This window comes from Sycon ciliatum, chromosome 9, assembly GCF_964019385.1.
Source record: "Sycon ciliatum chromosome 9, ocSycCili1.1, whole genome shotgun sequence".
Lineage (NCBI taxonomy): Eukaryota > Metazoa > Porifera > Calcarea > Leucosolenida > Sycettidae > Sycon > Sycon ciliatum.
In genome coordinates this window covers 23,218,616-23,244,304 of record NC_088651.1, presented here as the reverse complement: position 1 = coordinate 23,244,304, position 25,689 = coordinate 23,218,616, and positions in this window count along the sequence as shown.

Here is a 25,689-nt window from a genome sequence, read left to right as displayed (position 1 = left end):
TTCTTTATGGAGAAGTATTGCTTTATGGAAAAGGAAAGTGCGTGGTCGTTTAATTGCGACACTAGTACTCTGCAAGACGAGAATCGTCGAATGAACTCCGACGGCGTACAGGTATACGTATACGGAGCTTTGCCATAATTTATAACTAGCGGAGACATAGATTACCAGCGATAATGGACGAGAGTGGATCTGCACCAAGTAACCAAGGTTGCGCTGCATTAGGAGCCAAGCCTGGCGAGAGTAACTGTGAAGATCCCATGCTAACACGCATGCCGGGTCCAGTACAGGAGGTATTCTGCCAGTTAGGCCTTGTACATGCGTTCTTCCTCCGTAGCCAGGGCAACCAAGACCATATTGTTCTCCAACAGTCCTGTACACCGTACAATTTCATGCTGTCACGTGACTCTATCAATCCTGGCACTACATTATGGCTATGCGGAAAGTTGGATCATTGTGGTCTGGTGTCTGGTATAGCAGACATCATGGGTATATTATCATTTTTGTAGCGACCGAAATCTTGCAGAAAAAGGGGAGGTCTACGGGCCACGGGTGACTTTTTTTGCAGTTCATTTGCTGCGGGATGTAACAAGCCCTCCGAATGTACTGGAATCGTGAAGTTTGACGTACAGTACCAGCTAGCGGCAGATTACAGCGGCTATCAGCTCACAATCAGACATATTTCGATCGATGCTCGAGAGTTCATATTCCCGACACTAGGCTTTATAGATGATAACATTATGCGTATTGCCCTTACTCCTATCATGGAATTCATCTCAAATTTCCTGTTATCTGTCATGTCTGTCCTGGGCTTGATTGAGAAGTCCTGATTGTCCTGAATGTCATGTTAAAATACATGTACATGTTTATGCATGAGCCATGGTGATGCATGACGTCATCAGAGAGTAGATCGAAGGGAAGTTTAGCAAGTGTAGACAAGTTAGCATGGAGTTTAGCATAGCGGATAGTGTTGTTTCCTATTTTGTCAAGTACCTTATACTCATAGCGCGTCTGTCCAGGCTGTTTATATTCTCAACCTCTAGGCACTCCCCCCTCCCCGCCCCCCCCCCCCTCCCACACCAGTCACCTCGGATACTCTGCACGGGACCAGCGTACGTACAGCAGAATCCAGGTCCTGATTTTACCGTAGTACTTTCGCATTACGCCATCGCTGTCTTTTACCTCATAATTATCATGAAGAGTGGTGCACATCAAAAATTGGCTTGTGAGCAACACTGGCTCACACTGCATCACGTATTTTCACAAATTCATTTCAGAAATTAAAAAAATTCAACATTTCGGTCATAAGAATAAAGGAGGTGTTGAACATTATTGGTTTTTATGTTTGTCTCCTGCACCACACCTTTAATCAGTAGCAGTGTAGTTCATTAAACCAGCCATCATCAAAGATCCATTTGTCAGTGTGTGTGCCTGGCTCATAGTGCTTGGTCAACTAATCTTGTCGTTGTTGTTTCCTGGTTGTTTTCAGTTGTCTCGTGGCCTTGCCTGGTCCCGGTCCAGTTCTCTCTGATATGTAGCATCCCTGCAGCACTCTCTTTACACATCTGTTTGTGTGGGTGTCCACTGTGCTAATTGTAAATACGTGGCTAGGGTTCTATTATTATGATCAATAAATTGATTATTCACTGGTTTGAGGAAAAGACGCAAACGTGAACAGTCTAAAGAAAACTTGACTGCCATCACCAGGACTCGAACCTACCTAGCTGTGTTCGTGGTATCAAGAGTACATAACCCCAAGGGGGTTATACTTTTGTTATTTAACCCCCTGGGGGTTATGTATCAGAAAAAGACCTTCAATATATACCACCAAGAGTACATAGTCCCTTGGAGGTTATGTAACATGTAATCCTCAGGTGGTTAGGGTACTCCTGGTGGTATAATATCGAAGGTTTTTTTCTGATAACACAGTTCATCGCCTAGCCCATGACGTTAGTCGTACAGTTCGGTCGTACAGCAAGAACGTTCGTGCTGGTCAGTCCCTGAAAAACATGTTGGTGTCTTCTTCCTTTGCCAGTCCAGAGTGCCACCGTGAAGTGTACAGGAGGAAGGCGAAGAGGAGGGTGAGGCCAGTGGAAAACCGTACATGTGAGATTGGTATGAGTAACGGTCGGTGTATGTCGCAGAATGTGGTCTATTCATTTTTTGTTCCGTTTGTGGAGAGGAGTATGTGGAAGAGACGGAACGATCTGTCAGGGGGCGAGTCCAGTAGCATAACAGAGAAGCCAGAGTCTGTGCACCCCTGACGCCCTCGGGAGAGCACTACTTATTTCACCAACCACTACAACATCCACCCACAGCGCCACCCACAGCGCCATTCATTCCCTTCACATCAACATCCCTACTCGCAACGGAAGTGTCTTCGGAACCGCCGGATAAGGGAGGCAATCCACATATCCAGACGCCATCCGAAGGTTAACAACGACAGGAGTGTGCAATTTCAACACGTATGGTGTAGTTCCGTTCCACTTTGTGCTGCCTGATATAGGTCCACCTCACTTGTTTTTCTCGTCAATCCTGATCATGGCTCCGGCCAAAAATTGGATTGAGATAATGTAATTTGCAGCGAAGAAACCACTTGATTTGCAGATGGTGTGTTTACGGTTTTTCCCAGTTCATATTATAACTATTATGTTCTTTGTGAACTCGGATGGTGAGCCAAATGAATTATAATTCTATTATGTTCTTGTTCTTCACAAACGTAACAAACCTTCAGATAATATCTGCTGATTTTGATCTCCATGTACATGTACATCCATATATTGATGTACACGATTGTACACGTATTGTGAATGCAGCTCAATGGCAGTGGTAGTGAGATCAAACCCAGGTCATTCTACCGTACGTCTCCGAGTCCTTGCTGGCTGGGTGCAGGGGATGAGGAAAAACTGGAGAGTGAAAGAGAAAATTAGTGCGTTAGCATGGCTGGTCCCAAGCTGGTTCTTGGCGGCAGACAGAGTGAATGCTCTTCCCACTGACTGCCGTCAGACCCCGTCTCTTACTCTGTATGTAAACATTGTTGAGTATCACTGGCCGATTATCTATGTCAGTCCATAACACACAACAAGAGCTTCGGTTGTTGTAGCTTGACTCCGGTCAAGGCTACGAGTAAGCTCATTTCCCCTATTATCGCCGAAGTCTCACCAACATCTTCTCCCTGTATTTACGTGTAGTTTATAGCGTACCTCTCTTGCTCCTCGTGACTGACCTGGTGCTTCTGTTAGTTTTGTCTTCCAGAGCTCTACCCTCTTGTGTTGCTTTCAGTTTGTCGCGTACATGTACGTGAGTTTGTTGAGTGTACTTTGCTTCGAAATAGTTGGAGTAATCAGCACAACTACATTATACGTGTAGAACTACATACAGTTGTACATGTTGTTGTACGTGATTGTACATTAAGCATCATACAAGGTACGTTCGGGCCTGATTGGAAATTTTTATTTCCATTGCTATCAGGTTCGGCCTCATTTCCTCTGTGCTGCGATGACGAGTCCACAAAGGACGAAACAGTTCTGTCCGCAGATTGGTTAATCATCATACATGTATATGGCCCTGTAGATTGCTCCAAAAGGCTAGTTTATCAATTTATTTCCGTTGCGTGTTGACTTTATAGTTATTTTCAATTGCAAAGTGAAGAACGGTTACCCTGAGTTTTTGTTGCAGAAGTTGTTGTCCTTCGAACAAACTACTAAGGCTCCTTTGATTGGTCATGCTCGTTGTCCCGTCTATTTATGTTTGCCTTTGAAAGGGCAAGAGTCGACTAGAGCTGAAGAGCAAGAGCTGAAAGTCTCAGCTGTGACTGTTGTCCAATGGTCTTGCCAGTATCGTCATCGACATGCATGAACATCCGCCAATGTCGACTTTGAGCTCATGCTTATCTTGCTTGCGCTCACCTTCCCCTCCTTATGTTATTTCTATAACTTAGAAACTTCCAAGTTGGAAGGCTGTTGGAGTGCGCATCCAAGATGTGCTGGAGCTGTTAGCCAGTTAGTTGTAGAACGTCAGTACCGTCGGTCAGTGTCGTGCAATGTTATCGCATGCGCTGATTGTTTAGTAATTGGTGGTGTTAGAGGACAGTATAGCGTAACTTGTAGTTCCTTGGTCTTTCTCTTTTGTATAAATTAAACCTTGGCTCTCCATCTGAGTACATAGTTCAGAGTCGTCCAGTTCAGAGTCGTCCAGTTCAGAGTCGTCCAGTGCAGAGTCGTCCAGTGCAGAGTCGTCCAGTGCAGAGTCGTTCAGTGCAGAGTCGTTCAGTTCAGAGTCGTCCAGTTCAGAGTCGTCCAGTTCAGAGTCGTCCAGTTCAGAGTCGTCCAGTTCAGACTCGTCCAGTTCAGACTCGTCCAGTTCAGACTCGTCCAGTTCAGACTCGTCCAGTTCAGACTCGTCCAGTTCAGACTCGTCCAGTTCAGACTCGTCCAGTTCAGACTCGTCCAGTTCAGACTTTTCCAGTTCAGACTTTTCCGCTTCAGACTTTTCCGCTTCAGACTTTACCGCTTCAGACTTTACCGCTTCAGACTTGTCCGCTTCAGACTTGTCCGCTTCAGACTTGTCCATGCTATCCTCCTCGATGTCCATGCCATCCTTCTGCATATCCTCCTGGATGTCCATGCTATCCTCGTCGATGTACTGACTATAAAAGTCCGTGCCTAGTTTTGGCAGCATAGTGACGTCGATGGTCAAGTGGTCATCAGCTTCATCATCCCCCTCGTGGCGCAGGCTGTAGAGCAGGGCAAACTTCACGATTCCCCTAGGGCCATTATCCAGTAGAAGCGGGAGCTCGTACGTTGCTCGAAATGTGGCGCAAAGTCTGCCATCAACAGTGCTGCAGATGCCTTCGCACACCCACGTCGTCCACTTGCGGAAGATGCTCAGTTATTTGTTGACCAGCGCTGGGTCAGTGATCAGGCCGGAGTGATGGCTCGCGGATTGTATCCATAATGTAGGACTTGCTGTGGCCAGTGTCAACAGAAGACCATCAGCCAGAAACCGATAGCCAACAAAGCTACTGTGAAGAAAGTACCTTGCGAAAAAACCTGTGCCGATCGGCAGCTGATGATACTTGCACTGAACGGGTCCCGGCAAACATGTTATTACCGGGTCTTGGTACGGACATGGTAACGGTTTTGCGTCCCTAGGTGTGGCGGGCAAGTCACCTTCCGTGACACAGCTCTTTTTCAGTTCGTTGTCGCTAGGTGTTGCGGGCATATCCTCCCCATACGGAAAACTCTGTGGCAGCTGGTTTTCGCTAGGCAGAGCGGTCAAGTCGCCGTCAGTCCCACAGCTCTTTTCCGGTTCGTTGTCGCTAGGTGGTGCGGGCAAGTCCTCCCCATACGGAAAACTCTGTGGCAGCTTTTTATCGCTAGGCGCAGCGGTCAAGTCGCCGTCAGTCCCACAGCCCCACGGCACATCCACTTCAGTCGGAAAACTCTGTAGCAGCTCTTCGCTGCTAGGAAAAGGGGTCAAGTCGTCCAAGCTGCTTTGCAGTTCTTTGTCGATAGGTGATGCGGGCACGTCCACTCTAGTCGGAAAACTCTGTAGCAGCTCTTCGCTGCTAGGCAAAGGGGTCAAGTCGTCCCAGCTGCTTTTCAGTTCTTTCTCAATAGGTGATTCCGGCACGTCCACTCCAGTCGGAAATCTCTCTAGCAGCGGGGTCAAGTCTTCTGCGTTGTTTCTCAGTTCTTTGTCGATTGATGATGCGGGCACGTCCACTTCAGTCGGAAAACTCTGTAGCAGCTGTTCGCTGCTAGGAAAAGGGGTCAAGTTGTCCCAGCTGCTTTTAAGTTCTTTGTCGATAGGTGATGCGGGCACGTCCACTCCAGTCGGAAAACTCTGTAGCAGCGGTTCGCTTCTAGGAAAAGGGGTCAAGTGGTCCCAGCTGTCTCTCAGTTCTTTCTCGATTGGTGATGCGGGCACGTCCACTTCAGTCGGAAAACTCGGTGGCAGCTTTTTCTTTTTCTTGTCGCCCGGCGCAGCTGTCTTGATGCCGACCATGACCGAGATTGCTCTGAGCAGATCCGGTATCACTGTCTTGTATGAATGCACAGGGTACGAACAAGTTGAAGAACTGGTTTTCCAATAGCCACAAACGAACTCCAGGTTGTTCAGTTTTCTCCAGACAGAAAAACACACAGACTATGTTGACGAAAACTCAACTTCAACAGTGATTATTATGATGTGAAATTGACTTGAACAATGATGTTCTTATGTTGAGGACATTCTGAGAAACTCCTGGCCACTTGCCCATGTTGTTAGTGCGAATATTACTCCCGGATGGCGCAAGGTACCTCTAAGTGTTACATACCTGCCCACTTTTGCAAACCTTACATAGGGAGACTGGCACACCTAGGTTTGAAAATGTTTACAATGGTAGCTGTGAGGCATGTGACAAAATGAACTTTTGGGTGCATGTTACCACCTACGCTCTACTGTCCGCTAACACCACCAGTTACTTGACAATCAGCACATGCGATAACATTGCACGATACTGACATACGGTAGATCTACTGACGTTCTACAACTAACTGGATATCGGTTCTAGTACGTCTCGGATGCGCACTCCAACAGTCTGCCAGCTAGGAAGGGTCTGGGTTATAATAATTATGATAACGTAGGAGGGCTTCACAGGTGAGACTTTTCAGCCTGTGCTTGTCTTGTTCGCGCTCACCTTTCCCTGCTATGGCATCATAATAACTTAGAAATTTCCAAGTTAGTTGGAAGGCTGCTGGAGCGGGCATCCAAGACGTGCTAGAGTTGATAGCCAGTTAGTTGTAGAACTTCACACCGTTAGTCTGTGTCCTGCAAATTTATCGCATGCGCAGCTGATCAAGTAACTTCTGCTGTTAGTGGACGTTATAGCGTAACTTGTAGTTCTTTGGTCCTTTTCTGTGTTATAAATTAATCCTTGGATCTCCATCCGAGTCTGTCCCATTTGTATACTCTTTATATTAATATTTAATCTGCGGACAGAATTTTTTCATCCTTTATGGCCTCATCGGCGCAGAACAGAGAAAATGAGGCCAAACCTGATAGCAATGAAAAATACATTTTCCAAGCCAGATTTAAACCAGGCCCGAACGTACCTTGCCAGAGTGCTCAAACGGACGAGTCAGTGAGCTTTTTTTCTCTATTTATATATTTATTGGAGAAAAGATTGTGAGAACGTATCAAAGGAACAAATCAGAAGACCCACAGCAACCTACATGTGCTTCTCGGCAATCCATTTCGTACTATGTGTGTTCATATGCTTGCTTGTGTACTGTGAACGCGTGTGTTAGTACATGTGTGTGTGTGTGTGTGTGTGTGTGTGTGTGTGTGTGTGTGTGTGTGTGTGTGTGTGTGTGTGTGTGTGTGTGTGTGTGTGAGAGACAGAGAGAGAGAGAGAGAGAGAGAGCGAGAGAGCGACAGAGAGAGACAGAGATAGACAGACAGAGACAGAGACAGAGACAGAGAAAGACAGAGAGGGACGGAGAGAGTGTGGGTGCGTGCGTCTGTATGATAAAGGTGTACGCCTCACGTAAACTTTCAAGAGTGTTTTTGCCATGTTCTCACCACATCTAGCGCTGCGTGGCATGTTCCAGCAAAGCGAGCGTTCAATAACGAAAATTAATAATAACTGTAGTGTGCTTCTTCATGACCTCGTCACACCTCTGTCACACACCCGTCGAACGAGGAGCACAGATGTTCCCCTGCTTCTTTTCCCGAGGATCATATCTGCCGCTGCCACACACAGCCCTTCATATCAATGTCCCGCTCTCTGGAATAAGTTGCCTGCATCTTTACGATCACTGAAGAAACCAGGTCAATTCCGGACCACTCTCTTACCCCACCTGAAAAATTCACTGACTTACGTTGCTCACTGATCAAATAATTATGCAATCTTTCCTCTGCTGTCTTAAACTCTTCTCTTCTTATTTTCTATTTTTCTTTTTCTTTTAATCTTTTCCTTACATTTGTGTGCCTGTAACTTTAGTCGATGTCATGTAATAAGGCAACACCGCCTGTTTATTATTCGACGTTAAATAAACCAATCCAAGCTCATGTTTATCGGAGATAAGCAAAAAGAGAGGGAGTGATGGAGTGAGACAGACTGAATGCACAATTTCTTCGTACTATACTACATATCACCCCTCTATTGCACTTTGCGTGCCAATTGGTCATGAACCACGAGTTGAGTGAAATAAATAAATATTAAAATAAATAAATATCATTCTCAAAGTATTTCATAACATACTTCAGTAGAAGATTCCAACGGCTTCGACTTCGTTTCTAGCTGCTGTCTGCCCGTTGTTTCTGTCTCTCTCTCTTCCTCCTTCTCTCTCTCCCTCTCTCTCTCTCTCCCTCCCTCTCTCTCTCTCCCTCTCTCTCTCTCTCTCTCTCTCTCTCTCTCTCTCTCTCTCTCTTTCTCTTTCTCTTTTTCTCTCTCTCTCCGTCCCTCTCTGTCTTTCTCTGTCTCTGTCTGTCTATCTCTGTCTCTCTTTGTCGCTCTCTCTCTCTCTATCTATCTATAATAATTATTATATCTATCTGTTGGGTTCATGCATTATTCATTTGGCCTGGGAAGCTACTTGCGCACCCATGTTTGCCATAGCTACCCAGGCCCCATATATTGCGTTGCCTCTCTTCAAATCTCTCTCTCAACTCTCTTCAAATAATCGCTCTCTTGAGTCGAGCTCTCTCTAGTCATAATGTAGTTGTTGCCTTGCGTTGTGTCAGAATGTCCAACAATGGCGGTCAACATATCTATCCATCTCTCTCTCTCACTCTGCCTCTCTCTCTCTCTCACTCTCTCTCACTCTCTGCCTCTCTCTCTCTTTCCCTCTCTCTCTCTCTCTCGTCCAAGAGTACGCCGGTGTACACAGATCTGCCCACATGGTTGGTTAGGTAATTCGCACTATAAATGGGAATTAGGCCCAATGATATAAAGGCGAACTTAGAATGATATAAAGGCGAATGGACAAATCGCATTTGTAAAAGAAAGGAACGGACCCCGTTTGCATGCTGGAGGAATATGCTGTGTGGAACTACATTGGCACCTGGTTCAATCCGCACCCCCCCCCCCCCAACTCTCTTGTTGACCGAGCCTACCATTGCAATCCTCATTTCCATCAGTAATAAAGTTTCAAAGGGTAAATGACATTGAGCGCCAAAACAGGTTAAGTACAATTTACTCTTTCACGAACACTAACGCCAAACAAACAAAGGGACAAAATATCCGAACAGAGAGAGTACTGGAGTATAAGCCGCACCCAGATATTTGTACCAAAATCCCGACATCTACCATGCAGTTCACCGTTCATTTGGCCAACATGGTATTAGCCTTGTGTGAATTACGAGTTCGGCTTACACTTCTGAAAATACGGTCAAGGGAGTTATGGATACTGTAAAACCAGAAAACCTAACGAGTCACAAAGTCTAACGTTTTAACGACCATTTATTTTTTGTTATTTGAAAATACGTTATCACTAGATGTCTGTGTAAAGATGCGCATAGAGATGGGTGGCCAGGTAACCATCGTTAAACTTTCGGCACGTAATCATGACAAAATTACAAAAACGTTTAATTTTTTGATCGTTAGACTTTTCGGTTTTACAGTAATACTTGATTCAGATGGGCAACGAACTTTGATGTAGCGTTACCGAGATGCAGCTCGTCATCCACATGTTGACCCATAGACCGATTGTCGCACTCTGCGTGACATGGAGACACTCCAAGTAACCAATGTTGATACCATACCTCTAGTCCACACGTAAAGCAGCCATTGCTTGATCACCTGAAAGGCACAGGAAGTGGGAAAGGTGCCTGCAGACGCTATTGCCTCCGGTGCCAGTGCATGCGCTTGCCTTGCGCTCGCATCTGTACTGGGAGTTGTACAACCACATGCTATGGTATTGTGCTAGTCCCTATCGTTTGCATGCTGCACTTCCATGATCTGTCCTGTGCCTGTGGCATGCGCTCTACTAACTCCGATAGTTGTCACCACTCTGATGGTCATGTACAGGTTGTGCGGTGTTCACACAGTCTCTGTATGGTGAGACGGTTTCACTTCCCCTACACCAACAGCTGACAGTGCAACTAGTGGTGGCACGCCACGCGTAACGCGACCGTTGGAGACGAGCCAGAGCCACTCATCTACAGATAATATAAGCCACACTTCTCCAAATATTGGAAGCAGATTTGAAACACCTCCATGTCAGATGCATGTACGAAAAGTGCAGGGTTGTGTCCTACGATAAAAGCTGTTTTTCACCCTCTGAGCAACGACAGGATTATTGAGTTTTAGGATGTCTCTTGCGATGATTATGTAGTGACTGGGCCACGAGACGTGACGGACACCTTCTGTAGAGCACTGTAACATCTACTGGCTGTACGGACGCAGCACGTATTATTCGCTGTATATGCTCGTGAAGAACGTTTTGCACCGCCCCTATCTGCAATCGTACCCGTGAGAAAGAAAGACTCTGGTGCCTTACTCGAGAGGAGTTGCTGATATCGGATTCACCAACTGTTCAAAATTAGAAATGACGTGTGTGAACAGTGCGAAACGATCCATTCCCTTGCCACACTCGCCCCGTATAACTCCTTGTACTACCAACACGAGTGGGACTGCGAGCAGTACGCAAATAGGAGAGCCCTCACCCTACTGGACGGAGACGTGCCGAGGTCGTCCCAAACTCATCTACAACGGCTATGCTTACACGCAGCACAGGACGACCTGTGGTCACGTGACGCCCTGGCAGTGCGTTCGGCTGCGCACCGCAGGATGTCGCGGTCGCCTGAGAAGCCGGCGCGACACTGTGCTCACAACACCACAAGGCGTCGTAGCAGCACACAACCACGCAGCCGAATACAATGCTCTAGGGGAGGCTAACCACCTATCGGAAACATGCCACTCACGCACCGGAAAGTTACCCAAAGATAGTTGTTGGCAGCAGCACCAAGTTACAGCAGGCCATCGAGTTCCAGAGCTCTCTCCTCAGGGCAAGAAAACCTTCGCTTTACCCGTCACAACGCACGATGATCGACTGGGTCATGGACAACAAGCCATCGCAATGCATCCCACTTCGTCCTTTCCCAGCATGATACTCACACCCACGAATGCAGGCCAGAGTCCCAGGACGAAGCTGCCTAGCCGCTGCCCAAGCCAGTCGGATCATGCTGATGTAGTCTGCAAACAGCCCCGTGATCATCGCCGGCATCGGTTTGATGGAAATCCTGTACCGAGCCAGACCCTGAGTGTAGCAGCGATAACGAAAGGACACGTTTCCACCGCGCGCACAAACCGTCTACAGCCAGCTTTGATGCCCACCTCTCCGCTTGAACCAGCCGAATGTGCTACTTGTACAAACCAGACGGTCGGAAGCTACGCGGAATACACAGCCGAAATGTGCGTGTGTGTTACACGATGCTGTAGATCTACATCAGACGAGAGGTCTCAACTGACGTATGACACGCAGAAACGCGCAGTCCACCAGGCGATGCAGGGCTATGACGACATGCCGGCTCTGGTTCCAATTTCCTCTTGTCGCTAACCAACTTCACGGTATGTCTCGACACAGTTGTATAGCAGATGGTAACGCGAACGTGTGGACTCGACTATAAAATGGGTATACAGCAGTGGTTGCAACTGACATTCTGCCACTGATTTTCACACTCGAGTCAAGAACCGACTCTAGATGTCTCAATTTGTTTTGTATATGTATGTATGTATACTTTATTTGAATTCGCAAATCCAAACGAGCACAAATGCTCAATGACAAGGCAGCATCCAATGTCATGTGCGTAACATGCAGTGGTGGGTTCAGACATGTGGACGCACTGAGCTGGTATCGGATATCAGTTTTTCACACAATAGTATTACACCTTTAGTGAAGTCTTCAGTAGCTTAGTCAAACTTGAACTGGTCAGAAGGGGTTTTCCCGGAATGTCTGTGTATTGTACCAATACTAGTTCTTGTGCTTTTTTTCTTTTTTAGGCCTCTTTTACGGGAAAATTAACACAATGGATTAAAATGCAATAAATCATACACTGGAGAAGAAATCAGAGAATGCATGTGTAAAATAAAGATTTTCTAGTTCTTTGTTACAAGACTGGGGTGTTCCAGGCTCGACGTGTTCCTGTGTGCTTCATGCGGTAGTCGTGAGTCAGTCCAGTGTCAGCTAGTAACCAAGAAACAATAGTCCTAGTGCCAGCCAGACCTTTTGAACATCCAACATTTTCAAATCACATGTAGATCGACATGTATATCAAACAGCCCATAGTGAGAGTTGGGATTTCTTTGACGGCAACTGCGCATGCACCAACCGTCTCTCTGCACTCCTTTGAGCAGAGCACCTGATTGAATGTCTTTGGTGACAATTGTACATGTCCTATACTAGTACTGTACGCATTGCAACATCTTGGCGCTTTGCCAGGTCTCCATACTTCGGGAGTCTGAGATAACTAACCCCAGGAGGATTATAATGTCAAGTATGTGATACTGGCAAAACCAACAACACAACAATTTGGCATCGCAGCGGCTCAGGCGACTTGGCAAACTATTTTCTGAAGCGACTTTCGTCCTGAAGAAAGTGAGATACAAAATCCAAGTATTTTTGCACCGTGCCGCAATGACGTCACACATACATTGGTATTGGGGTGTGGCTAAAATTGAAATATCTCATGAACGCTTTCTCGTAGAGACTTCGGACCAAGACGGTAATTTTATTTTCATTATTTTATTGGTTTGGTGAGACTCCCATGATAGGTATCCATTTACCTCTGGAGAATCCGTAAATACACAAACAACAACAACCATTCGACACAGCGCCCGAAACTCTACAGGATATCAAATTTTCATTTTTTCGCGGAGTTCCCACGCCACCTGGCCATGTACATGTATGTTAGAACCACGATTTCTTTCCTGCATCTACACTGTACATAACACATATACATGCGCATCAGTATCAGTACAGCAGAAGCGCTTTTGATTCCTCTCAAGTGTGTGCACATCAGTACATGTGCATCGTTCTTCGTCCGATTTTACAACTAATTACTTCTACAAAATTGGTCACATGACACTGTTACTTAGTGTTGGTGTTAGTGCTCGCACCACCTATAACTGATACAGTAGGCGTAGTTATGCATGTGTGAATGTGAAATGTAAGTGCGAATGCTGCGTGATGCACCCATGCACAGATGCAGTATTGTGATCACGAACTGGTCAAGGGCACCAGACTTGAACCACACTTGCACCCCATATCCACGGCAGCTTTCACAATGCACGATGGTGTAAATTTCTAACTTAGAAGGTGTAGACGGTGCTTATCTCTATGCACAAAATTGCTCCACTCCACACTATGACGTGTATGTACATGTAAGTTGTCGTGAAGTCAACGTCTACTGAAACCACTACAGTACAATTTGTGGTGTTGTCGAACGTACACGAATCGTTCGTTAACTAGTATTTGTTTTATGTCTATTCTTTATCCTGTCCGACGCTATGGAGAGAGGCTCGGAATTTGTTGACTCATGCCAATCGTCCAGCTCAGCTTCCAGCGATGCCAGCGACCTACTCGCGGACCCCTTAGAAAAGGGAGCAGCAAGCTCAATCCCGATGGAGGAGACATGCAACGTCGAGCCATTTGGGGCGAGTGTGGGATCCGCAGCAGCAGCAAAGAGTTCGGACCGTCACCCCACACCTCCCAGTACAGACTTTGGCGGAGTAAGTGTCGCATCCAAAGCCGCGTCTGAGAGTATTGACGTCGCAGCATCCACCAGCGACTCCTGTGGATTGAGTGCCGGATGTGAAACCGTGTCTAACAGTACATCCGTCCGAGCATCCAGTGCATCCAGTGCCGACTCTGGCAGAGCGAGTGCGGATAGCGCATCATGGGATGAGAACTCCATGGAAGTCATGGAAGTCGCCGCCAACCCTGATGAATCCGTTATCAACTGTCTCAAAGCACGCGTTGAGGCCATTCAAAAGGGTGGCAAGCTTGGCGAATTGAGCGCGTTTTCCGCTGTGTCCGGTGCCGATTCTGCAAAAGCGAGTGCGGACCACCATCATGAGAGTATCGCGCACGTCCAAGGTAGCATCGACTCCACGCTGCAGGTTGCCAAGCCAAATCTCACTGGATTTCGTCCCATTGAAGGAGAACCTGAACCCTGCCCAGCAAGCCCTGACTCAGCCGAGGTGGCAAAGCACAACTTTCGATGGACCGTCGACGAACAATGGTGATAGGTTATTTTAAAACAGGAGCCAGTAGGTTACCAGCGTGGCCATTCCCCGGAAATGGCTGGTCCTACCTCCAAGCCCAGCGGAGCCCGATCTCTTCATACTGCAGTTGCACCTGGACTGTTTAGTCTAAACTATTCAGCTATCACGGTGTGCACAGCACCATGCAATGCCAGTAAAAACAAACTTGGTATTGGTGACGACCTAACAAACGTTATTTTTACCCTGGTTCACCTGACTGGTGCTTTCCCCAAACACAGTAAATTATAATAATTAAATTAAATTTAAAACTGTGACCTGCTTCACGTCCCTGGAGCCTTTCTCCACAGCAGTAGCACGCTGATTCTCGTCTGCAGCGCGTTGCTCTAGCTCAGTGTGATGCTCTGCGTAAAGCAGTGACGCCTTTTAGAAAACGATCGACACCGTTTGCCCAACGACATGGCACCTAACACCCAGCGATAATTAAAGCAATATCGCAGAAGAGCACATTCTCGCAAAGCACACTCACATATGTACGCACACGCATACATTCTCAAACACACACATACATGTACATGACATAATTATGTACAGTGTACATGTACAGTGTACATGTACATGTACCTTGTGACCACCACGCACCCACATACCCACGTACACATACACTCACGAATACAAAAAAACACACATACGCCTACGCACGCACGCATGCACACATACCCGTCTTGTTTACATAACATAAAAGCACATAATTATTATGGTGATATAATCCAATTCTGTGCATACTAACGTCCAGTAAGTACAGAAGGATGACAGGAATCCTGCTCGAATAGGTACTCCTGTTAAGGAACACAATACCTATGCCTTCTGGAAGGACTTTACATCCTTATGAAAGAGTCTTGTAATGTGTGTCAGTGGTCAACAGGTTCAAATCCAAGTCTTCGTTTTACCCGCTCGTATGTGTGCAGTTTGCTAGTATTAACTACATGGTGGGGGGATGAATTGCCATACCGTGGGTTCTTGTCACATGTCCTGGTCATGAGATGATGTGGCGCAATAGGTCCTGGCCTGCAAGGATGAAGATCAATGTTCTTGGCATGCACTGAAAGTTGTCTGAAGCCACAGTTCATTTTTGTTTTTGTACTTGACAAAACATACAAATCTTCAGACATGGATGTACAAGCTTTGTGAAGGCAGCACAATGGCAGTGGTGTTGAGGTCCGAGCAGCTCATCCGTTCGTACGTATCGGAGTCATTGATATTAGGGAGGTTTAGTCCCACGTAATCCGTGGGTACTTTACGTGTGTGTACCACGTGATAACCAGTGACCCACGTACAGACGTCTTCTGATTCACGACATACCGTGTATGGAGGCTCACCCACGTTCCGCCAGAACGTGGGTGAAAATCAGAATGGAGCGCATTGTGCGAGCTGTGAGGGTGCTCAGCTGAAGAAGTGTCCGAAGCACGAAATCAAAAATATTGGATGAGCTTCTTTGGCCCGGGTAGTTTCGTCTTTGACCAGGTTTGGGCCTTTCGCTTCATGCTTTTGTTTGTTCCGTGTGACTAAACACTACATTGCAACGTGGGTGCCCTTCATCCACTTTACGTGGATCACCCACGTACGCGTTTCCGTTACTTGGGAACTAAACCTCCCTATTGATAGCTGGGTACCCGATATGGCTTTAGTGCAATTTCTTATTAGGGCGCTGCCAAGTGGAATACACTTCCACCTTCTTACCGCATGTCTAATTCACCAGCTGAATTTCGCTCATCCATCAAATTATACCTACGGTTCCCTGTAAAAAGGCGCTGACGCCTGTTGGGAATTCCCTAGTAAAAGAAGAATAAATAATTATTATAATCAATTTTTTCTTCAGACTTTTCCCGTTTGTCTCTTTCCCTCAAACCAGTTAATATGTTATGACTTGGGGCTCCCCGCGTGCTAGTTTGTACGTGAAGTGTGTGGGTTACAGTGAGGGCTGCGTCCCAGCCGCCTGTGTGGATTCACAGGAAGTGTGAGTTACGAAGTCTGAAGAAAATGTTGAACAGTCTCAGCTGGGATGACGACTACACCATAGCTCAGTGGCTAGGGCATCGCTGGCTACAAGCGAGGGTCCCTGGTTCGAGTCCTGGTGGTGACAGTCAATTTTTTCTTCAGACTTTTCCCATTTGTCTCTTTCCCTCAAACCAGTTAATATGTTATGACTTGGGGCTCCTCGCGTGCTAGTTTGTACGTGAAGTGTGTGGGTTACAGTGAGGGCTGCGTCCCAGCCGCCTGTGTGGATTCACAGGAAGTGGGAGTTACGAAGTCTGAAGAAAATGTTGAACAGTCTCAGCTGGGATGACGACTACACCATAGCTCAGTGGTTAGAGCATCGCTGGCTACAAGCGAGGGTCCCTGGTTCGAGTCCTGGTGGTTACAGTCAATTTTTTCTTCAGACTTTTCCCGTTTGTCTCTTTCCCTCAAACCAGTTAAAATAATTATAATATAATAATATTCGGAGACTAGGAAAACGGGAGAGTGAAAGAGAAAAATGGTGGCAGAGCATCGCTGGCCCTAAGCGGGTGTCCCTGGTGGTGAGAGTCAATTTTTCGAAAGACCTTCCCCAAATCGATGGACGAAAAAAAGATAGATAAAACTGTGGGAGTGAAGCACTGAAACCCTGGAGTCTTGTTTTGAGTAGTTGGCAATTCAATTCGTGTTAATAGTCGTTTTGTAAGTTACTGGTCACCAAACTTGCCAGTAAAATTGGTATTCTGTTCCGAAATCGACACATAATTCCGCTGACTGGCCGAGAAACCTTTGAAAAGTGCCTAGTGTTGCCAGATTTTCTATATGCATCAAATTGTTTTTCTGCTGGCCTTTCCTTAACCCAGTTAGGTAGGCTTGAACGAATGCTGAAGCGAGCTTTGCGTTCAGTGTACGATACTGGTTTTGTAGCCCATCAAGCCCTTTATTTGCGAGACTTGGTCTAGATCGTTTGGCAACCATGTATTGCAAGAAATTACTGTATCTGACGTGACGCTGTTTGGAAGGCCGCTGTAGTGTCACATTAAGTCAAATGTTCGAGCGTTTAAATAATGATCTTGCAACGCGCTGCCTTGTATCACGCACTCTTAAGTTGCCCATGCTCAGAACTGCCTTTGCCCGTCATGGCGCTTCCTTCCAATGTGCTAAGCTGTGGAATGATTTGCACCCTCTAGCTCGCTGTGTGGATAACTCCGCCCGTTTTAAGAAACTGTTACCCCAATGCCTTGCTTTTTCACGCTAGTACTTATGACTTTCAGCTATGCAAAATGCGAACATGATCACCTATCCAATACCGGTAGTCTATTATATTAATTATTCATATCTTTTTGCATCTTTCCCTCGAGTAGGTCTATTGTTATTAGGCAATTGTCTGTGATAGTCACCACTATAAATAAATCCAATCCAATCCAATTTTGTAGCAGGATTGACACAGGATTACGAGGAAGGTAGCACATCGAAAGCCCAGAAATGGTGTCAAATCTGAAGCCATACTTTCCACGGGACACGTGCAAAGCTGCAGGGGATAAACGCCGTCACAGTTATAACAACTAAAAAAAGGAAATAGAGAGTAAAGCTACACGATCGCTGTACCACCGGCAATACTTGTACAATTATTAAGTGTTAAAGATTAAAAATTAACAAATCGCAACACAGATTACTATAAAGGATCAATAGTGATAATTATTATAACACCTTTAACAATGCCAAAACATTATCCCAAAGGTATTCTTGAACGATACCATGCACGTGAACAATAACAATCGAACACTCAAAGGGGACAAAAGTCAAGTATGAAACAACACCAGTGACAAAATTCTGGCCCCACACGGCCAGACAAACACAACATTCTACTGGTTGAACAATTTCAAAAAAATAACACCCTCTTTTTGAACACAAAGGTCAGGCGGTGCAATTTGTTAATTAGTACAACGATGCTTCCTGATGAGCGTTGTCCGAAAGCTAGTTCGATGCATGTTTATATTTTTCATCGTTCCTATTATTGTTTTCCACATTACATTTCCATCCCAGTTATTTCTTTGTCCATCACCACTTTCCATTTCAATAAAACCTTCGTAACATGTCGCTTGAGCTGATTCTGTTTAGTGCCATCATAAAATTGTTGTTACCTCGCCGCCTGTTCAAATAGTGATATAAGATAAGGAGGAAGAGGAAAATACAATCATGAGCAGTGCACAAAATGAGGACGGAAACAAATCAATGAGAGAGTACTACAAGTAACAAATTTGATTTTGATGAAGTGTTTCATGAAAATGATGCAATGGATCCAAAGGTTCCAGGGTCGAGGGAATGTTGAAAGTTATGAGCCGTTGATATCTTAGGAGAGGGTAAGAGAGAGAGTTTTGCTTTCTTATAGAATTCTATAAACACATTTTGGTAATATACAAATAATCTACGTGGAGATAATAATGTTAGTATAGCTATGATTAGGATGAAGGCCGCAGATATCACGCAACTACGCTTCTGAGTTGGATATACCGGGGCAACTGTGTACACTCAACAAACTCACATACATGTACGGGGCCAACTGAAACCAACACAATAGGGTAGAATGGAGGTGTTAAGAACTCTGCCAGACAAAACTAAGAGAAAACCGGGTCAGTCAGTCACGAGAATCAAGAGAGGTGCAAAAATAGCTTACGCTGTAAACTACACGTCAATACAGGAGTGGAGATAGACATAGGTGGGACGTAGAAGCCAAGTGAGAGCCAATAAAAATATAATGAGCGCCTTACGTGCCATCTGAAAATTACCATCTGCACAAAACAACTGTATTAGAAACTCACAAGTTAGCTACCGTTTGGTAACGTAACGGCCTAACTGAACTGATGGCATCAAAGAAATAACTCCTGACAGTCTGAACAGGATGTGCTGACTAAGTTACTGCTAATTTACTGCTGCATGATGATGTGTGAATAATACAACATCAGTCGCGTGTTAGCTGGATAATTGTTGATATTCTCCTACTGTGGATGCTGTGGATGTGTCAGTGATAGCTTTGTCACTTTTCTCCCCACAGTCAACATAACCGTACCGCGTGTGCGTGCATAAATTGAACATCCAGATCATTCTTCATTTCTTTATGGAAAAGCAATTTTTACGGAAAAGGAAAGTGCATGCTCGTTGTATTGCAACAGTAGTCCTCTGCAAGACGCGAAACGTAGAAAGTACTCTGACGGCGTGCAGATACATGTATGGAGCTTTGCCATAATTAATAACTCGCGGAAACTTTGCGGTTGCCCTGATTCCCAGTGATAATGGACGAGAGTGGATCTGAGCTGAGTGACGAAGCTAGGGTTCCACCAGTACCCGAGCTTGTTGAGAGTATTTGTGAAGGTCCAGTGATACTACGCATGCCGGGTCCGGTTCAGGAGGTGTTTTACCAGTTAGACCTAGTACAGGCGTTCTTCCTCCGTAGCCAGGGCTACCAAGACAATCTTGTTCTCCAACAGTCATGTACGCCGTACAATTTCATGATTTCACGTTTCTCTGTCAATCCTGGCACTACATTATGGCTACGCGGAAAGTCAGATCGATCTGGTCTGGTGTCCAGTATAGCAGACATCTTGGGTATATTATCATTTTTTGGCGGCCTAAATTATACAGAAGAAAGGGAGGTCTACTGGACCAGGGATAACTATCTTTGCAGTTCATTTGCTGCCGGATGTACACAGCCCTCCGAATGTACTGGAATCGTGAGGTTTGCTGTAGTGTACCAGCTAGCGGAAGTGGATGGCGGCTATCAGCTCATAATCAGACATATTTCGATCGATGCTAGAGAGTTCATATTCCCGACACTCGGCTTTATAGATGAAAACATTAGGCTTATTGCCCTTACTCCCATCACGGATTTCATCTCATATTTCCTGTTATCTATCATGTGTGTCCTGGGCTTGATTGAGAAGTCCTGATTGTCCTGAATGTCATGTTAAAATACATGTCCATATTTATGCATGAGCCATGCTGATGCGTGCAGTCATCAGAGAATCTACATTGTAGATGGAAGGGAAGCATAGCAAGTGTGGACAAGTTAGCATGGAGTTAAGCATAGCGGATACAAGTGTCGTTTCATATTGTGTCAAGTACCTGATTCTCATAGCGCGTCCGTCCAGGCTGTCGATATTCTCAACCTCCCGACACACCCCTCCCCAGCCCCCCAACCCCTCCCCCTCTCCCACATCAATCACCCCGGATACTCTGCCCAGGACCAGTGTACGTACAGCAAAATTCAGGTCTTGATTTTACCGTAGCAGTTTCCCATTACGCCATCGCTGTCTTTTACCTCATAATTATCATGAAGAGTGTTGCACATCAAAACTTGGCTTGTGAGCAACACTGGCTCACACTGCATCACGTTTTTTCACAAATTCATTTCATAAAGAAAAAAATCAACGTTTCGGTCATAAGAATAACCATCATCAGGAAGTGTTGAACATTATTTGTTTTTATGTTTGTCTCCTGCACCATACCTTTATTCAGTGGTAGTGTAGTTCATTAAGCCAGCCATCATCATGGATCCATTTGTCATTGTGTGTACCTTGCTCATAGTGCTTGGTCAACTAATCTTGTCGTTGTTGTTTTCTGGTTGTTTTCAGTTGCATCGTGGCCTTGCCTGGTCCCGGTCTAGTTCTCTCTGATATGAAGCATCCGTGCAGCACTCTCTTCATACATCTGTTTGTGTGGGCGTCCACAGTGGTAATAATTATTGTTAATTTGTGTGTGGGGGGGGGGGTGCAGTGGGTACGTATCAAAAGAGCATGGAATTATTTGACGCAATAAGTTCTGGCCCAAAGAAGGCAATCCACAATATCCAGACGCCATCCGAAGGTAAACAACGAAAGGAGTGTGAAATTTCAACACATATGGTGTAGTTTCGTTCCACTTTGTGCTGCCTGATATAGGTTCACCTTACTTGTTTTTCTCGTCAATCCTGTTCATGGCTCCGTCCAAAAATTGGATTGAGATATTGTAATTTTCAGCGAAGAGACCACTTGATTTACAGAAGGTGTGTTTAAGGTTTTTCACAGTTCATATATTATAACTATTATGTTCTTTGTGAACTCGGATGGTGAGCCAAATGAATTATAATTTTATTATGTTATCATCCTTCACAAACCTAGCAAACCGTCTGATATATGCATGTACATTTAGTCATTTACAAGTATTGTGAATGCAGCACAGCGGCAGTGGTGATGAGATCAAAACCTGCTCATCCTTCCATACGTCTCCGAGTCCTTGCTGGCTGGGTGCAGGGGACTAGAACAAACTGGAGGGTGAAAGGGAAATTTAGACCTAGAGCATGGCTGGCCCCAAGCGAGTGTACCTGGTGGTGTGAGTCAATTTTGTCCTTGAACGTTTCTCGCTTGCACCCTTACAGCAAACCTATAGACGAGAAAAGGATAGTTAAACACAGGATTACGAGGTAGGCAGCACATAGATATTGACAATAATGGTGTGACATTTGAAGCGATACTCCGCACTGGAGATGGGCAAAGTAACAGTGGGCACACGCCGGAAAAGATATTCCATGGACTTCAACAGAAATAAGAAGTATAACACAATGTTATGCAACTTTTCTGCATCGATATATCTAGCGACTAACGTGCTATATGAAAATTACCAGCTGCACAAGACTAGTTCATTTAATCACAAGTTGACGACTGTTGTTAACTGGACGGACCAAAATCAAGATGGTATCAACTCCAGAAAGTCTGAACAGGATGTGTTGACTGTATTACTGCTAATGTGCTGCTGTTCAATCTCGATGTGTGAACAATACAACATCAGTCTTGTGTCAGCTGGCTATCTGCTGGTATTGCCCTAAAGTGGATGCTGTGGATCTGTCAACAAGAGCATTTGTCACTTTTTTTTCGCAGGCAACATACCCGTACCACGTGTGCGTGTATAAATTGAACATCCAGATCGGTCTTCATTTCTTTATGGAGAAGTATTGCTTTATGGAAAAGGAAAGTGCGTGGTCGTTTAATTGCGACACTAGTACTCTGCAAGACGAGAATCGTCGAATGAACTCCGACGGCGTACAGGTATACGTATACGGAGCTTTGCCATAATTTATAACTAGCGGAGACATAGATTACCAGCGATAATGGACGAGAGTGGATCTGCACCAAGTAACCAAGGTTGCGCTGCATTAGGAGCCAAGCCTGGCGAGAGTAACTGTGAAGATCCCATGCTAACACGCATGCCGGGTCCAGTACAGGAGGTATTCTGCCAGTTAGGCCTTGTACATGCGTTCTTCCTCCGTAGCCAGGGCAACCAAGACCATATTGTTCTCCAACAGTCCTGTACACCGTACAATTTCATGCTGTCACGTGACTCTATCAATCCTGGCACTACATTATGGCTATGCGGAAAGTCGGATCATTGTGGTCTGGTGTCTGGTATAGCAGACATCATGGGTATATTATCATTTTTGTAGCGACCGAAATCTTGCAGAAAAAGGGGAGGTCTACGGGCCACGGGTGACTTTTTTTGCAGTTCATTTGCTGCGGGATGTACACAGCCCTCCGAATGTACTGGAATCGTGAAGTTTGACGTACAGTACCAGCTAGCGGCAGATTACAGCGGCTATCAGCTCACAATCAGACATATTTCGATCGATGCTCGAGAGTTCATATTCCCAACACTAGGCTTTATAGATGATAACATTATGCGTATTGCCCTTACTCCTATCATGGAATTCATCTCAAATTTCCTGTTATCTGTCATGTCTGTCCTGGGCTTGATTGAGAAGTCCTGATTGTCCTGAATGTCATGTTAAAATACATGTACATGTTTATGCATGAGCCATGGTGATGCATGACGTCATCAGAGAGTAGATCGAAGGGAAGTTTAGCAAGTGTAGACAAGTTAGCATGGAGTTTAGCATAGCGGATAGTGTTGTTTCCTATTTTGTCAAGTACCTTATACTCATAGCGCGTCTGTCCAGGCTGTTTATATTCTCAACCTCTAGGCACTCCCCCCTCCCCGCCCCCCCCCCCCCCTCCCACACCAGTCACCTCGGATACTCTGCACGGGACCAGCGTACGTACAGCAGAATCCAGGTCCTGATTTTACCGTAGTACTTTCGCATTACGCCATCGCTGTCTTTTACCTCATAATTATCATGAAGAGTGGTGCACATCAAAAATTGGCTTGTGAGCAACACTGGCTCACACTGCATCACGTATTTTCACAAATTCATTTCAGAAATTAAAAAAATTCAACATTTCGGTCATAAGAATAAAGGAGGTGTTGAACATTATTGGTTTTTATGTTTGTCTCCTGCACCACACCTTTAATCAGTAGCAGTGTAGTTCATTAAACCAGCCATCATCAAAGATCCATTTGTCAGTGTGTGTGCCTGGCTCATAGTGCTTGGTCAACTAATCTTGTCGTTGTTGTTTCCTGGTTGTTTTCAGTTGTCTCGTGGCCTTGCCTGGTCCCGGTCCAGTTCTCTCTGATATGTAGCATCCCTGCAGCACTCTCTTTACACATCTGTTTGTGTGGGTGTCCACCGTGCTAATTGTAAATACGTGGCTAGGGTTCTATTTTTATGATCAATAAATTGATTATTCACTGGTTTGAGGAAAAGACGCAAACGTGAACAGTCTAAAGAAAACTTGACTGCCATCACCAGGACTCGAACCTACCTAGCTGTGTTCGTGGTATCAAGAGTACATAACCCCAAGGGGGTTATACTTTTGTTATTTAACCCCCTGGGGGTTATGTATCAGAAAAAAACCTTCAATATATACCACCAAGAGTACATAGTCCCTTGGAGGTTATGTAACATGTAATCCTCAGGTGGTTAGGGTACTCCTGGTGGTATAATATCGAAGGTTTTTTTCTGATAACACAGTTCATCGCCTAGCCCATGACGTTAGTCGTACAGTTCGGTCGTACAGCAAGAACGTTCGTGCTGGTCAGTCCCTGAAAAACATGTTGGTGTCTTCTTCCTTTGCCAGTCCAGAGTGCCACCGTGAAGTGTACAGGAGGAAGGCGAAGAGGAGGGTGAGGCCAGTGGAAAACCGTACATGTGAGATTGGTATGAGTAACGGTCGGTGTATGTCGCAGAATGTGGTCTATTCATTTTTTGTTCCGTTTGTGGAGAGGAGTATGTGGAAGAGACGGAACGATCTGTCAGGGGGCGAGTCCAGTAGCATAACAGAGAAGCCAGAGTCTGTGCACCCCTGACGCCCTCGGGAGAGCACTACTTATTTCACCAACCACTACAACATCCACCCACAGCGCCACCCACAGCGCCATTCATTCCCTTCACATCAACATCCCTACTCGCAACGGAAGTGTCTTCGGAACCGCCGGATAAGGGAGGCAATCCACATATCCAGACGCCATCCGAAGGTTAACAACGACAGGAGTGTGCAATTTCAACACGTATGGTGTAGTTCCGTTCCACTTTGTGCTGCCTGATATAGGTCCACCTCACTTGTTTTTCTCGTCAATCCTGATCATGGCTCCGGCCAAAAATTGGATTGAGATAATGTAATTTGCAGCGAAGAAACCACTTGATTTGCAGATGGTGTGTTTACGGTTTTTCCCAGTTCATATTATAACTATTATGTTCTTTGTGAACTCGGATGGTGAGCCAAATGAATTATAATTCTATTATGTTCTTGTTCTTCACAAACGTAACAAACCTTCAGATAATATCTGCTGATTTTGATCTCCATGTACATGTACATCCATATATTGATGTACACGATTGTACACGTATTGTGAATGCAGCTCAATGGCAGTGGTAGTGAGATCAAACCCAGGTCATTCTACCGTACGTCTCCGAGTCCTTGCTGGCTGGGTGCAGGGGATGAGGAAAAACTGGAGAGTGAAAGAGAAAATTAGTGCGTTAGCATGGCTGGTCCCAAGCTGGTTCTTGGCGGCAGACAGAGTGAATGCTCTTCCCACTGACTGCCGTCAGACCCCGTCTCTTACTCTGTATGTAAACATTGTTGAGTATCACTGGCCGATTATCTATGTCAGTCCATAACACACAACAAGAGCTTCGGTTGTTGTAGCTTGACTCTGGTCAAGGCTACGAGTAAGCTCATTTCCCCTATTATCGCCGAAGTCTCACCAACATCTTCTCCCTGTATTTACGTGTAGTTTATAGCGTACCTCTCTTGCTCCTCGTGACTGACCTGGTGCTTCTGTTAGTTTTGTCTTCCAGAGCTCTACCCTCTTGTGTTGCTTTCAGTTTGTCGCGTACATGTACGTGAGTTTGTTGAGTGTACTTTGCTTCGAAATAGTTGGAGTAATCAGCACAACTACATTATATATGTAGAACTACATACAGTTGTACATGTTGTTGTACGTGATTGTACATTAAGCATCATACAAGGTACGTTCGGGCCTGATTGGAAATTTTTATTTCCATTGCTATCAGGTTCGGCCTCATTTCCTCTGTGCTGCGA